This window comes from Schistocerca americana, chromosome 9 (assembly GCF_021461395.2).
Source record: "Schistocerca americana isolate TAMUIC-IGC-003095 chromosome 9, iqSchAmer2.1, whole genome shotgun sequence".
Classification (NCBI taxonomy): Eukaryota; Metazoa; Arthropoda; class Insecta; order Orthoptera; family Acrididae; genus Schistocerca; species Schistocerca americana.
The window spans coordinates 37,015,244-37,031,327 of NC_060127.1; positions in this window are offsets into that span (position 1 = coordinate 37,015,244).

The window sequence follows — 16,084 nt, forward strand, 5'->3', positions numbered from 1 at the left end:
TGGTATACTAGTTAGATTCGTTTCAGAGAACTTTTATGTAATAGCGCCATGCTTAGCAGTAAATACAACAGTTCACCCGACGAAAGATTTGTACCTAAAGACTGGAAAATTGCATAGATCACACCAGTAGTCGAGAAAGGAAATAGGAGAAATCCGCTGAATTACATACTTTTAACACTGACGTCGATCTGCGGAAGGGTTATCGGAGATATACTGTTTTCAAACATTAGGAATTGCCTCGAAGGAGACGATCAATTGACACGTTGTCATCACGGATTCAGGAAATATCGTTCTTGTGAAACACAACTAGCTCTTTATTTACATGTACTAGTAAGTATTATTGACGGGGGATCTGAAGTTGATTCAATATTTTTATATTTCCAGAAGAATTTTGACATCATTCTGCACAAACTGTTTGTAATAAAATTTCGTGCCTCTGGAGTATCGTCTTTGCCCAGGAAAGTGTTATACGCCTTCTGCGGTTTTTAATCTCAGCAGACAATTTGAGCAGCCCTCTTAGATTGTTCGCTAACGTTTACCGCGTAATGAAATCTTCAAAAGATCAAAACGAATTGTGAATTGATTTAGACAAGATATCCGTTCAAATGTTCAAATGGCGCTAAGCACTATGGGACTTAACATCTGAGGTCATCAGTCCCCTAGAATTAGAACTACTTAAACCTAACTAACCTAAGGACATCACACACATCCATGCCCGAGGCAGGATTCGAAACTGCGACCGTGGCAATCGCAAGATATCTGTATAGTGCAAAAAGTGTCAATTGACTCTAAATAATGAAAAGTATAAGGCCATCCATGTGTGTAGTGAATGGAATCAGTTAAATTCGATTAGACGACAAATGATATAAATATAAAGGCTGTCACTCAGCTAAATACGTGGGGATTACAATTACGAACAACTGAAACTGGAACGATAATACAGATAATATTGTGGCGAAGGCGAATCAAAGACTGCGTTTTACTGACAGAACAGAAGTTGTAACAAAGGCACTAAAGAGACTGCCTACACTACGCTTTTTCGTCATCTGCTAGAGTATTACTGCACTGTATGGATCCTTACCAGATCGGGTTGACAGAGACCATTGAAGAAGTTCAAAGAAGGTAGCTCGTTTTGTGTTATGACGAAACAGGGAAGAGAGTGTCACGAACATGATACGCGAGTTGGGATGCACTCATCAAAACAAAACGAGCTCTTTGTTGCGGCGAGACCTTTCACAAAATTTCACTCACCAAGTTGGTCCTCCGACTGCGAAAGTATTTTCTTGTCGCCCACCAGCATGGGGAGAAGTTCAAAAATGGTTCAAATTGCTCTGAGCACTATGGGACTTAACTTCTGAGGTCATCAGTCCCCTAGAACTTAGAACTACTTAAACCTAACTAACCTAAGGACATCACACACATCCATGCCCGAGGCAGGATTCGAACCTGCGGCCGTAGCGGCCGCGTGGTTCCAGACTGTAGCGCCTAGAACCGCTCGGCCACCCCGGCCGGCTGGGGAGAAGTGTCCATCGTAATAAAACAAGAGAAATCAGAGCTCGGACGAAAAGATTATATGTCCGCTTTTCCCGCGGACTGTTATGGACTGGAACGGTACGGAAATAATACGTAGGCCGTTTGATGCACTTTCTGTCAGGGATCTAAATGTGAATTCTAGAGTAGTAATATAGATGTTGCTACGTGTCATTTAGTGAGATGCCTAAGAGAAAATACGTTCTGCAACAACAAGAGAAAGATTTATTAACAAAACAATTGATCACTGCAAAACAAAAACTTGTCACAAAAAATTAATTCAAAACTCTCTCAGGCTTCTATCAAGCGTGCGCCTGGAAAATAACAAAGTGAATTAAGGTGACAGGATGTAGAGACTAATCCAGTTTCCCACGGGAAAGAAGTAGAGTGCACTCGGCAGAAACCGCCCGAAGATACTTCTCGTGGGAGAATCTGGAGGCGTCCGAAATCCCGCTGCAGTGGCTCCTATTGGTCTCTGATTAGGATCATCCGGCACATGTGTTGGCACTGAGCATCTGCGGAGAACTGCGGATGACTGGAGTTGCACCGCTGTAAATAGATGGTGCGCGGAGGCACACTTGCGGATCTATTTTCGCGCATGTAGGGAAGTAGATCCCCAGCGAGGAGAACTGGTGATGGAGTTAGCCGTGCCGTCTGGGAGGCGACGCCTTGGAGGTATGTAAGTGTGCGATGCCCCTCTGTCCGAAGGATTGCCGATGCTTCAGGCGTACGGATCGTACGAGGGCTGTCCAGAAAGTAAGTTACGATTGATCGCGAAATGGAAACGACTATGAAAATCCGATAAAGCTTTGCAAAGATGTGTTGGGCAGTGTCTCTAGTATGACTCTAGGTAGAATTATGTCGCTCTTTTCATTCCTGAGCTCTTAGTGAACGCGTAAAGATGTTATAGAAAATAGTGTCTCGCGCCAAGTACGAGGGCCTGGTGAGAATTTACCCCTGAAGCTATGCAACCAACATTACATGACGGTCGTGCGGTTTCTTCTTTAAGACAATTCTCAGACTCATACTGCAGGGGCAATGAAGATGTTCCTGCATCGTTTCAATTGGAAATGTTTGGTTACCCACAATACAGCCCGTAATTGTCTCCCACTGAGTTTCATCTCTGCTCAAACGAACAGCTGGCTATGAAGACAAGATTTTGGCACAGACAACGAGCTTTAGGCCAGCGTAGAGAATTGGCGGATAGCACTGGCGGCTGCCTTCGATGATGAGGGTATTGGAAAGTTGGTACAACGCTACGACGAATGTCTGAGTCAGAACGGCGACTAAGTAGAGAAGTAGCTGAAAGGTGTAGCTAACTGTTACAAATGAAACATTTCTGGTTTTCACTGTGATTTTCATTTCGCGATCAATCGTAACTTACTTTCTGGACAGCCCTCGTATATGATAGATGTGGATCTCGTTTCCCAGCCTGGTCACGCCATAGCACAACCGTTCAGACATTTGTCTAGTGCGTTTGACATGGACGCATTTGACCTGCAATCTTCGGTAAAACAGTTGACTGCAGTAAGTATCGAGCATTCGGGTTGCATTCACATGATAGGAAACCGCGGCAGTATTGAAATTAGGTAAAACCATGTCCTTACGCGTTATACACTAAAGTGCCAAAGAAACTGGTACAGGCATGCGTATTCAAATACAGAGAAATGCAAACAGCCAGAATATGGCGCTGCAGTCGGCAACGGCTATATAAGACAATTTGTGTCTGGTGTAGTTGTTAGATCGGTTACTGTTGCTATAATGGCAGGTGATCAAGATTTAAGTTAGTTTTGACGTGGTGTTTTAGTCGCCGCACGAGCGATGGGACACAGCATCTTCGAGGTAGCGATGAAGTGGGGATTTTCCCGTACGACCATTTCACGAGTGTGCAATGAATATCAGGAATCGAGTAAAACATCAAATCTCCGACTTTGCTGCGGTCGGAAAAAGATCCTCAAGAACGGGACCAACAACGACTGAAGATAAACGTTCAACGTGACAGAAGTGCAACCCTTCCACAATTACAGAAGATTTCAGTGCTGGGCCATCAAAAAGTGTCAGCGTGCGAACCATTTAACGAAGCGTCATCGATATGGGCTTTCTGAGCCGAACCTTATTCGTCTACTGCACGACACAAAGCTTTATGGCCCGTCTAGACCCCTCAACACCGACATTGGAGTGTTGATGACTGGAAACATATTGCCTGGTAGGACGAGTCTCATTTAAAATTGTATCGAGCGGACGGACGTGTACGGGTATGGAGACAAGCTCATGAAACCATCGACCCTGCATGTCAGCAGGGGACACACAAGTTGGTGGAGGCTCTGCAACGATGTGGGTCGTGTGCAGTTGGAGTGATGTGGGACCCTGATACGTCTGGATGCGACTATGATAAGTGACACGTATGTGAGCAACCTCTGATCACCTGGTACCATTCAAGTCCATTATGCATTCCGACGGGCTTGGGTAATTCCAGCAGGACAACGCGACACCCCACACGTCAAGAATTGCTACAGAGTGGCTCCAGGGACACTTTTCTGTGTTTAAACGCTAGCCACCAAACTCTCCAGCAATGAGCATTATTGAGCATACTGGGATGCCTTGCAACGTGCTGTTCAGAAGAGATCTCCATTCCCTCGTACTCTTAAGGCTTTATGGGCAGCCCCGCAGGATTCATGGTGTCAGTTCCCTCCAGCACTACCTGAGACATTAGTCGAGTCCATGCCACGTCGTGTTGTGGCACTTGTGCGTGCTCGCGTGGGTCGTACACGGTATTAGTTTCTATGGCGCTTCAGTGTATTTTGCATTAGCCTGTTTATGTGTCTGTATGTTGGCAGCGCGATAGACTGCATTAATAACTCTGTAAGAGACTCTGTGGCTGGTCGCACTAGCAGTTGGAACTTAGGGGCTCCGGAAAGGCTCAAAATCATGAAAAGTTCAATTTTTTCTTTTTTGAGTTTTCTGAATTTGCAGACTATTACCTTATAATAGATATATAATTTATTCAATTCCGAAGACTACAACTATTTTTAAATTGTTTTTTGTTCTACATGGGCGTGACCCATTGTGGCGCTGTTAAACTGCTGTCAAATGGTGTTATTATTAACGTCCGTGTTCATCATGTACATTTTAGTGATGTGAGATAAAGTATGTGTTGTGGCTAACCTGTGATGGTTCAATATATATCGCTGGTGTGATTGTCGATTGTTTCATGTTTATTTACTCTGTCGTTATCTCGAAAATATTCGTAATTAATTCTGTTTCTTGAGTCTCTGTTTTGTTGAAGTATAATAATGAGTAAAAGTAAAGTTATTAGAAATCCTCTGAAGGCTTTTAAGAAAAGGAGAAATGTTGGAAAGCCAAAGGTATGTGTTATTACTGTAAACAATAAAGACGATAATCAAGTGAGTGAACCTAACCTCTCAAGTATACCTGCCCATAGCAGTCAAAGTGGGAAAGAAAATACTTCACAGAAGAAGCTTGGTTCAATGAGTGAAAACTATGAATGTTTTATGGGCGAATCGGATGTGAATGAAATATTTGATATGTCGGTTCTCAAAGGAATTTTTTCAAACTGTGTAAGATGTATTCATTGTAGTGAAGTTGGTCTGGAACTCTCCATAATAAAGCACGTAGGACTTGCTAGTGAAATACAACTGAAATGTGATAAGTGTTCATACATGACCACCTTTTGGAACAGTGTTGCAGTAACTGCAACTGAAGAAAATGGTAGCAACATCTACGAACACAACAACGAGCGATGCTTGCTTTAGACAAGGAACGCCTTCGGGCTGCAGACAGGGCTGTAAAGAGTCTAGAAATACAAGCAAGAGTAAACAGGAGGAGGAACAAGAGGAAGCTGGAGGAGGAGTTTGCAGAGGATGAAGATAATCCATCCTATGGACCTGGAATGCACTAAAAAGTTAATCCAATCTTTGTCGCTCGATTCCCAAAACTTTTATTTTCTCATACTAATTACATGTTTTCTAAGGATCTTCCAAACATATTTATTTCAAACTTTCAGTAAATGTTACACAGTACCTTCTGCATAATTTAACACAGCCTTTTTCCAAAAAACTGTGTATTTTTGAATATGTAAATAAAAAATTGCAAAAAAACGTTGTGAATTTTCATTACAATTGAAAAAAAATCATCTTTAATAACTGAACTAAAATTTTGTAAAATCCCTGTGTTAAGTTGTAGCCCATATTCCAATAAATAATCTGTAAAAAGTTCAACTTCCTACCTCAAATACTTTGTGAGGAAAGATGTAATTTATAAGCGTTATTTTAACATTGCAAGTATAGGGCGTTCCGGAGCCCCTTAACAGTCAGCGGTGATTGAAGTTAGAGGTGAACAGCCAGCAGTGATGGTAGCTGGGAGTGAGTAGTCAGCAGTGTTGGAGGTTAGCAGTGTTGAAAGTTTGCAGTATTAGCGTGAGCGGAGGGTCTGAATGTACGTTCGTTATTGAGATTTATTACAGATGATTACATAATTTTTGAACTGGATATCACATTATTAAGGTAAAAATACATTGTCTGCTTTGCAACAAAATCTTTCCCTTGTTAACCATATGCCTATTAGTAGTTAGAGCCTACAGAAGTTAGAATCTTTTATTTAGCTGGCTGTATTGGCGCGTCCGCAGCTCGTGGTCGTGCGGTAGCGTTCTCGCTTCCCACGCCCGGGTTCCCGGGTTCGATTCCCGGCGGGGTCAGGGATTTTCTCTGCCTCGTGATCGCTGGGTGTTGTGTGACGTCCTTAGGTTAGTTAGGTTTAAGTAGTTCTAAGTTCTAGGGGACTGATGACCATAGATGTTAAGTCCCATAGTGCTCAGAGCCATTTGAACCATTTTTTTTTGTATTGGCACTCGCTGTATTACAGTAGTTCGTGTAATGAAGATTTTTGTGAGGTAAGTGACTTATGTAGTGATTAGGTTATTGTTAGGATTTCTTCTTATTCAGGACCATTCTTTTGTATTAATTATTTGAAGTCAGATTATAATTTTTGAGCAGTCAGATTACGTTGCACTAGGATATTGTGGGTCAGAGTTGTAATGATAAGTAAAGAGAAAGTAGGCTCAAGTACGTTCAGTGTCACTCAGCAGTTTAAGCAGGTTCATTTGCATTCAGCAGTTTAAGTAAACATTTTTTATTAAGAAGTTTGAGCATGTAGACTTGCCGTGCATAATGCTGTACCTTTATTCTCGGTTTCGTTGCTTTCAGAACATGTGGTGACAAGAGGTGTGCACATTCCGCTTTTAACCTGGCCATGCTTGCCTGCTAGCCAGGCAGGCCGGCTGCCGCACGTTATCAGTAGAACTGGCAGTCTGCTTTACTCTCATTCAAGCCAAGCAGGCTAAGGGATTGTTGCTCGGCTGCCCGTGTTCCCGTGGTGCTACGCTACGCAGCAGTTTATTCCGTACTTTTTCCGTATAGTGTTATAAGTAGGGTTCAGACGTTTTTTAACCGAGTATCACAAGACGAGGCCCAATATGCTATATATTCTAGTTTTGGGTAATTGTACTCCAGAAACCTGTGCATTTTGTCATTCTTCCACTTATCGTATTTCGGGCTTATTTATTTATGTTCGCTGAATTCATTCTAAGTGGCCAAAGTAGTTAACTCTAAAATCCTCAAACACGGAGTTCGTTTTTCATACTACGTTAATCTAAAAAGTACGTGTCTGAGAGAAGAAGATTTTCTTTCATACCAAGCTTTCTTCGCACTACGTTACATACCACTACAATGCCGTTTTTAATATCGATTGAGTCGTATATTTTTCCTATTTCAATCAATGTTAGCCATAAATTTGGAAAATGTATGTACTGATAAATGACTTCAAGTCTTTAGCACAAATTTCCACACACTTGTTAGCCACTAAGTCTTGTCCTCTTTAAAAACATTATGGAGTGAGAAAACTGCTGGCACAATTTTCAAGCATGTTGCAACGTACTCGAGGTACTTGAATCAGTGTTTAGTAACATTTTACACGATTTGCATTGCGAGATACCTACCGATTTATTTGAATCTGCCTCACAAACACACGAAAAATTTCCCTATGCTGTACTTGGGCTCTGTTTCGTCACTGGTATTTATTACCTAATTCTTAATTTCTCATGTTTGTTTGGTTTGTTGACTTAGCTGCTCCCACCTTTAAAATACCTGAGCTACAGACAGACGTAACTATTCTATTGTCACGCTGGATCTGTTGCGAGGTGCAGCGGGCTGAAAGGGTTCCCCGAGGCTTGTCATGCCGCGCCGAGGCAACTACATCTACATCTACATTGATACTCCGCAAGCCACCCAAAGGTCTGTGGCGGAGGGCACCTTACGTGCCACTGTCATTACCTCCCTTTCCTGTTCCAGTCGCGTATGGTTCGCGGGAAGAACGACTGCCGGAAAGCCTCCGTGTGCGCTCGAATCTCTGTAATTTTACATTCGAGATCTCCTCGGGAGGTGTAAGTAAGGGGAAGCAATATATTCGATACCTCATCCAGAAACCCACCCTCTCGAAACCTGGACGCTATACCGCGTTGCAGAACGCCTCTCTTGCAGAGCCTGCCATTTGAGTTTGCTAAACATCTCCGTAATGCTATCACGCTTACCAAATAACCCTGTGACGAAACGCGCCGCTCTTCTTTGGATCTTCTCTATCTCCTGCGTCAACCCGACCTGGTACGGATCCCACACTGATGAGCAATACTCAGTTATAGGTCGAACGAGTGTTTTGTAACCCACCTCCTTTGTTGATGGACTACATTTTCTAAGGACTCTCCCAATGAATCTCAACCTGGTACCCGCCTTACCAACGATTAATTTTATATGATCATTCCACTTCAAATCGTTCCGCACGCATACTCCCAGATATTTTACAGAAGTAACTGCTACCAGTGTTTGTTCCGCTATCATATAATCATACAATAAAGGATCCTTCTTTCTATGTATTCGCAATACATTGTCTATGTTAAGGGTCAGTTGCCACTCCCTGCACCAAGTGCCTATCCGCTGCAGATCTTCCTGCATTTCGCTACAATTTGCTAATGCTGCAACTTCTCTGTATACTACAGCATCATCCGCGAAAAGCCGCATGGAACTCCCGACGCTATCTACTGGGTCATTTATATATATATATATATATATATATATATATATATATATATATATATATATATATATATTGTGAAAAGCAATGGTCCCATAACACTCCCCTGTGGCACGCCAGAGGTTACTTTAATGTCTGTAGACGCCTCTCCATTGAGAACAACATGCTGTGTTCTGTTTGCTAAAAACTCTTCAATCCAACCACACACCTAATCTGATATTCCGTAGACTCTTACTTTGTGTGGTGTGCTTACTGTGAGACCTTCGATACACACACCATCAGATTATTTGACTTGTCGCTCTAACGAAGTAGGCGAGTGTCAGCAATATGTCTCGTGGTCTTATCGTGGCGTGTTTATCTTCTGCCATTAGGTCAGACGATAGAAATGCCACATGCGCACTTAGAGTAGCAGATTGACGGTGACCAACTTTAAACAGAACTGGATTAATTTTCAAACACATTTATTAAAATAATAACAAGCATAAAAATAAGTTAACTTGGTTCTGGATGCTATTTACAATTGACAATCTGAAGTTCCTTTGGTCTTGCTATGTTAATCTTATTCTCACATATCTCTGATACTTGACAAAGTGTCTATACATTTATCTTCATGGCTATGTACCGGAACAGGATAATCTTATTAGGCGCAGACAGAAACTTGACTACAGACTAACGCAGACTAATGCAGACTGGTGCAGACAAATGCAGACTGACTAATTGGAGGTCTGTACACTCATTATAATACCTCAAGCGTTCAGGTATCACTGTGCGAGTGTGATCCGCGAGGAGAAAAGGTTCTACGTTTTCAGCAATCTCATTGGCTGCATTACATATTAATACGCGGATCGGCGGAAGCAGAATTTGGTCCGTCTCTAAGACAGCGCCATCTCGTAGTGCGGAGACGGACGAGCGCTGCACCTGTGCTGTTGTGCTTAGTGGGGCGCGCTCTGGTGGGAAAGCTGTGTACGCGCTGACTACGCGGAACTACGCGGATCGGCAGAAGCAGAATTTGGTCCGTCTCTAAGGCAGCGCCATCTCGTAGTGCGGAGACGGACGAGCGCTGCGCCTGTGCTGTTGTGCTTAGTGGGGCGCGCTCTAGTGGGAAAGCTGTGTACGCGCTGACTATGCGGAACTATGTACACAACACTTTGTTTATCAGGCGACAGTGCGGAACTGTATCGAACGCCTTCAGGAAGTCAAGGAAAATGGCATCTACCTGGGAGCCTGTATCTAATATTTTCTGGGTCTCATGAACAAATAAAGTGAGTTGGGTCTCACATGATCTCTGTTTCTGGAATCCATGTTGATTCCTACAGAGTAGATTCTGTGTTTCCAGAAATGACATGATCCGTGAGCAAAGAACCTAAAATTCTACAACAGATCGATGTCAGAGATACTGAGGTGCAGCACGAGCCGTAGATGACAGGGATGAACGATGGCTGTGGAGATGTGTATGGGAGAGCAGACGTGCAACTGTTGAGCAACTGACCACACAGGTGAATCATGGGGCCACCAGCAGTGTCTCCTCAATGGCTGTTCAGCGAACGTTGCTGCCTATGGACCTACACAGCAGGCCCCATTTTCAAGCACCCATGCTGACTGCTGGTCATCGGTGAAAGAGGCTGGAATTTGCGCGAAAGTGCCGCAGCTGGGCGTCCACCGAGTGGCGACAGATGGCCTTTTCAGATGAATCTCATTTTATGCTCCATCAGATAGATGGCCGTTGGCGTGTACTGTGCGAAACGACTGAAAGAAAACAATGAGGAAGCGTTCTGGAGTGGGGAATATTTTCGTGGCATTCGCTGGGTAAATCTCGTCAATATGGAAGTCTCAATGTATCAGTACAAGAATGCAACCACCCTCTGAGATCATGTTCATCGCTATACGTACGAGCGTAAGACAATTATTATCCGCAAAGTACACTACTGGCCATTAAAATTGCTACACCAAGAAGAAATGCAGATGATAAACAGGTATTCATTGGACAAATATATTATACTAGAACTGACATGTGATTACATTTACACGCAATTTGGGTGCATTTATCCTGAGAAATCAGTACCCAGAACAACCACCTCTGGCCGTAATAACGGCCTTGATACGCCTGGCCATTGAGTCAAACAGAGCTTGCATGGCGTGTACAGGTACAGCTGCCCATGCAGCTTCAACACGATACCACAGTTCATCAAGAGTAGTGACTGGCGTATTGAGACGAGCCAGTTGCTGGGCCACCAGTGGCCAGACGTCTTCATTTGGTGAGAGATCTGGAGAATGTGCTGGCCAAGGCAGCAGTCGAACATTCGCTGTATCCAGAAAGGCCCGTACAGGACCTGCAACATGCGGTCGTGCATTATCCTGCTGAAATCTAGGGTTTCGGAGGGATCGAATGAAGGGTAGAGTGACGGCTCGCAACACATCTGAAATGTAACGTCCACTGTTCAAAGTGCTTCAATGAGTACAAAAGGCTACCGAGACGTGTAACCAATGGCACCCCATACCATCACGCCGGATGACACGCCAGTATGGCGATGACGAATACACGCTTCCAATCTAGGATGCCACCCTCATGATGCTGTAAACAGAAACTGGATTCATCCGAAAAAATGACGTTTCCCATTCGTGCATCCAGGTTCGTCGTTGAGTACACCATCGCAGGCGCTCCTGTCTGTGATGTAGCTTTAAGAGTAACTGCAGCCATGATCCCCGAGCTGATAGTCCATGCTGCTGCAAACGTCGTCGAACTGTTCGCGCACATGGTTGTCTTACAAACTTCCCCATCTGTTGACTCAGGGATCGAGACGTGGCTGCACGATCCATTACAGCCATGCGAATAAGATGGTTGTCATCTCGACTGCTAGTGATACGAGGCCGTTGGGATCCACCACTGCGTTCCGTATTACCCCCCTGAAGCCACCGATTCTATATTCTGCTAACAGGCATTGGATCTCGATCAACGCGAGCAGCAATGTCGCGATACGATAAACCGCAATCGCGATAGGCTACAATCCGACCTGTATCAAAGTCGGAAACGTGATGGTACACATTTCTCCTCCTTACACGAGGCATCAGAATAACGTTTCACCAGGCAACGCCGGTCAACTGCTGTTTGTGTGTGAGAAATCGGTTGGAAACTTTCCTTATGTCAGCACGTTGCAGGTGTCGCCACCGCCGCCAACCTCGTATGAATGCTCTGAAAAGGTACTAATTTGCATATCACAGCATCTACTTCCTGTCGGTTAAATTTCGCGTCTGTAGCACGTCATCTTCGTGGTGTAGCAATTTTAATGGCCACTAGGGTAGTTATAAAATTTTATTGTAATCAAATACGAAACTTACAAGAACATCAGTTTTGGACATAGTCTCCTTGCGTTTCAACGCACTTGGCCCATCTTTGTACAAGCTTCCTGATCTACTTATAAAAGAAGGTTCTCAGCTGAGCTGCGAGCCAGGAATACACCGCTTCTTTCATTGTCTCGTCCGAGGCAAAACGACGGCCTCTGAATGCCTGTTTGAGTGGACCTGAAACAACACAACACATTTTGACAGCAATCCTCGGCGTTTGCTTCGATGGAAGTAAGCATCTCACTGCAACGTACACTGTTTATTGTTGTGCCCCTTTCCCCATAATGTCCCAGTACTGGACCTTGTGCGTCCCAAACAACCGTAAACATCAGTTTTACTGCGGAGGGTTGGTTCTTGAACTTTTTCTTGCACTGCAAATTTAGATGTTTCCATTCCATTCTCAGCCGTTTACTGTCCTGCTCGTAATGATGGATACATGTTTCGCCGACAGTAATGATCCTGTCTAAGGAGTTGCCCCTTCGTTACCAAAAGCGATCCAAATGTTTTTTACAGATGTCCAAGCGCGTATGTTTATGCAACTGTGTGAGTTGTTTTGGGACCCATCTTGCACATACTTTATGAAACCCAACTCTGTTGTGGATGATTTCGTAGGCAAAACCGTGATTAATTGCAGACGATGTGCCACTTCATCAACAATCGTCTGTCTAAGGGTATCATTTCACGTGTACACTGAAATGGTTCCTTAATTTCGAAATTTTTCAATCCATCCGTAGACACTCAGTTGTGGCAAAACACTTCCCACACTGTACCGAAAGTCTTCGATGAATTCCGACCCCTGATACGCCTTCTGACCACGAGAAACGGACCACTGAACGTTGCTCTTCTTTGGTGCAAACAGACAGCGGAGCAGCCATGCTTAACAGCACGGCAGCGATGACGAAACTAACCTAGCACCTTGAAAATTGCAGAGATATAACAACAGATAAACAAACTATGCGTCATCAACGACAGTACTACCAAAATAAATAAAACTATAACTTAATTGCGGATAATAATTGACTTACCTTCGTAGTTTGTTTTCCTGCGCACGAAGGCATTAACCAGCAGGAAAACGCAACATGTCACACAGCTCACAGTGTGTGGTTCAAAGAGCACTAGAATGAGTTTACCGTACTCCCCATGCCACCAGACTCGCTGAATTTGAACTCAGTCGAGATTCTATGGGACCACCTCGATCGGGTTGCCTTCTTGTGTTGCTATTCTTGAGTCAGATCGTTTTATTAATGGTCATATTCAATGCCTGCAATTATATTTGGGGACACAAACTGCGTTCGCAACTTTGTATGAACACCCAGGTATAGTTTTGGAAGGTATGGCAGCTTACAGCATTAAATGTCCAAACCGTTCACAAGCTTGGGTTGCCCGACGAACAGTGGGGATGTAGTGGAACAGAACACAGCCTGTGCTCACTGTCTTAGACGATGTGCTGGTTCCCGAGCACTGGTCGCCGCTGAAAAACACCCTGCCTGTTTAGCAATTTCACCAACAATAAGTGACTTCCACGCCGATCCTTCCACAAATCAATGGCCTGGGTCCCTGACCATTCTTTAGGAAGCTTCTGCAGTTCGACCCACTAACCTGAGCCAGCCACCGAACCTCAGTCACCAGTCTGTGTCCCTGACGTTCTGCGAGACACAGAAACATGGTTCCTCCTGCCTAGTCAGCCCCGAGCAACTACATTTAAGCCCTTCGGAGCCACCCCATTGTCGCCAGACAGCAGGGAAATCATGTAACATCCCATCTGTGCCAGCCAGGGCTCTACCAATGCCGCTGCCATCCCCACCATCGTCAGGCCTCGAACCTCTACCCACCTGGGTGCTTCGGCATCTGAGAACTCTGCCGCTTTCAGGGACCATGATGTGAGGGATTGCCAGCCTACATCTTCTAAGATTCCAACGGAGGAGCCCTGTGTCGCAGGGGACAAAATGCAGCCTCGCCGGGTTGACCAGCTATAGACTGGGTAATGGGAGACTACATCACTGATCAGCAGTCCAGGAGATCAGCATACCGAGAGATACTGTGTCAGTGTGTTTGGCATACTCGCCATCAACACCAGCAGCGTCAGAGTCTAGTGAATGTAAACAGACAGCAATAAAGGGGTTTCTGTTTTCACGAGCTGCCTTTTCTGTTTTATCTGTATGCATCAGTAGTGGGGAATCACAGCTCATGCCATGCCATGCCATGCCATGTCAACCTACACATACAAAGAAATGTTTATTGAGGATAACAAGGGACAGGAGAAGAAACAAACGGATAACAGAAAAGGCAGGTTCTGAGTTCAGGACGTGATGATGACTGATAAGGGAACTCAAATGGAGGCGGCTGCCAATGTGGGAAGACAAAATGATGGGGCGTGAAGGAGGAAATTTTGTGATGGACAAGAGAAGACCTAGAGGATGATCTAATTGAGGATGACTGTATACAGAAACAAGGAGACAAATTTGGAGGGGGCAGTAGATTTCAGTAGATTTCAAATAGGTGACAATGATAGTGTGTCTCTGTGGAGTGACTTTTGACTATATGGAGTAACGTATTGGTTCCTGGCCCCACCTAATGCTCGGTGGTGGTCGTCATTCTGAACCCCAGTGCAGGTTTTCTGTGTTCCAGGGGACGAGGACTATTCTCAAACCTGGAGGTACTGATGAAAGTGAGAGACTGTGGTATAGAGATGTACACAATGTGACGTCTCGAAGTTTGGGTCGGTCCAGGAAGTGTGCATGGTGAGTCTAATGGTAAAGCGACCGCTCGCAAAAAGCGGGAAATCTGGGTTCCAGTCCCAATTCGGCACAAATTTTCATTTGCCACGAATATGTACACTATGTGATCAACAGTATCCGGACACCCCTAGAAATATACGTTTTTCATATTAGATGCATTGTGCTGCCAGCTACTGCCAGGTACTCCATATCGGCGACCTCAGTAGTCATTAGACAACGTGAGAGAGCAGAATGGGGCGCTCCGCCGAACTCACGGACTTGGAACGTGGTCAGGTGATTCGATGTCACTTGTGTCATACGCCTGTACGCGAGATTTCCACACTCCTAAACATCCCTAGGTCCACTGTTTCCGATGTGGAAAAGTGAAGGGATACGTACAGCACAAAAGCATACAGGCCGACATCGTCTGTTGACTGATAGAGACCGCCGACAGTTGAAGAGTGTGTAATAGGTAGACGTCTATCCAGACCATCACACACGAACTCCAAACCGCATCAGGATCCACTACAAGTACTGTGACAGTTAGGTGCGAGGTGAGAAAACTTGGATTTCATGGTCGAGCGGCTGCTCACAAGCCACCCATCACGCCGGTAAATGCCAAACGACGCCTCGCTTGGTGTAAGGAGCGTAAACATTGGACGATTGAACAGTGGAGAAACGTTGTGTGGAGTTACGAGTCACGGTACACAATGTGCCGATCCGATGGCAGGGTGTGGGTATGGCGAATGCTCGGTGAACGTCTTCTGCCAGCGTTTGTAGCAAAGTTCTACAGGATTCAGGTAAGGACCCTGTGTAGGCCAGTCCATTATAGGGATGTTATTGTAGTGTATCACTCCGCCACAGGCTGTGCATTATGAACAGGTGCTCGATCGTGTTGAAAGATGCAATTCCCATATCCAAATTGCTCTTCAACACTGGGAAGCGAGAAAGTGCTTCAAACATCAATGTAGACCTGTGCTGTGATAGTGCCACGCAAAACCCCTCCATGAAAAGCACGACAACACCATAACACCACCGTCTCCGAATATTACTGTTTGTAGCTGAAGATTAGATGGGTAGATCACGTAACTAATGAGGAAGTATTGAATAGGATTGGGGAGAAGAGAAGTTTGTGGCACAACTTGACCAGAAGAAGGGATCGGTTGGTAGGACATGTTCTGAGACATCGAGGCACCACCAATTTAGTATTGGAATGCAGCGTGGAGGGTAAAAATCGTAGAGGGAGACCAAGAGATGAATACACTAAGCAGATTCAGAAGGATGTAGGTTGCAGTAGGTACTGGGAGATGAAAAAGCTTGCACAGGATAGAGTAGCATGGAGAGCTGCATCAAACCAGTCTCAGGACTGAAGACCACAACAACAACAGCACCGA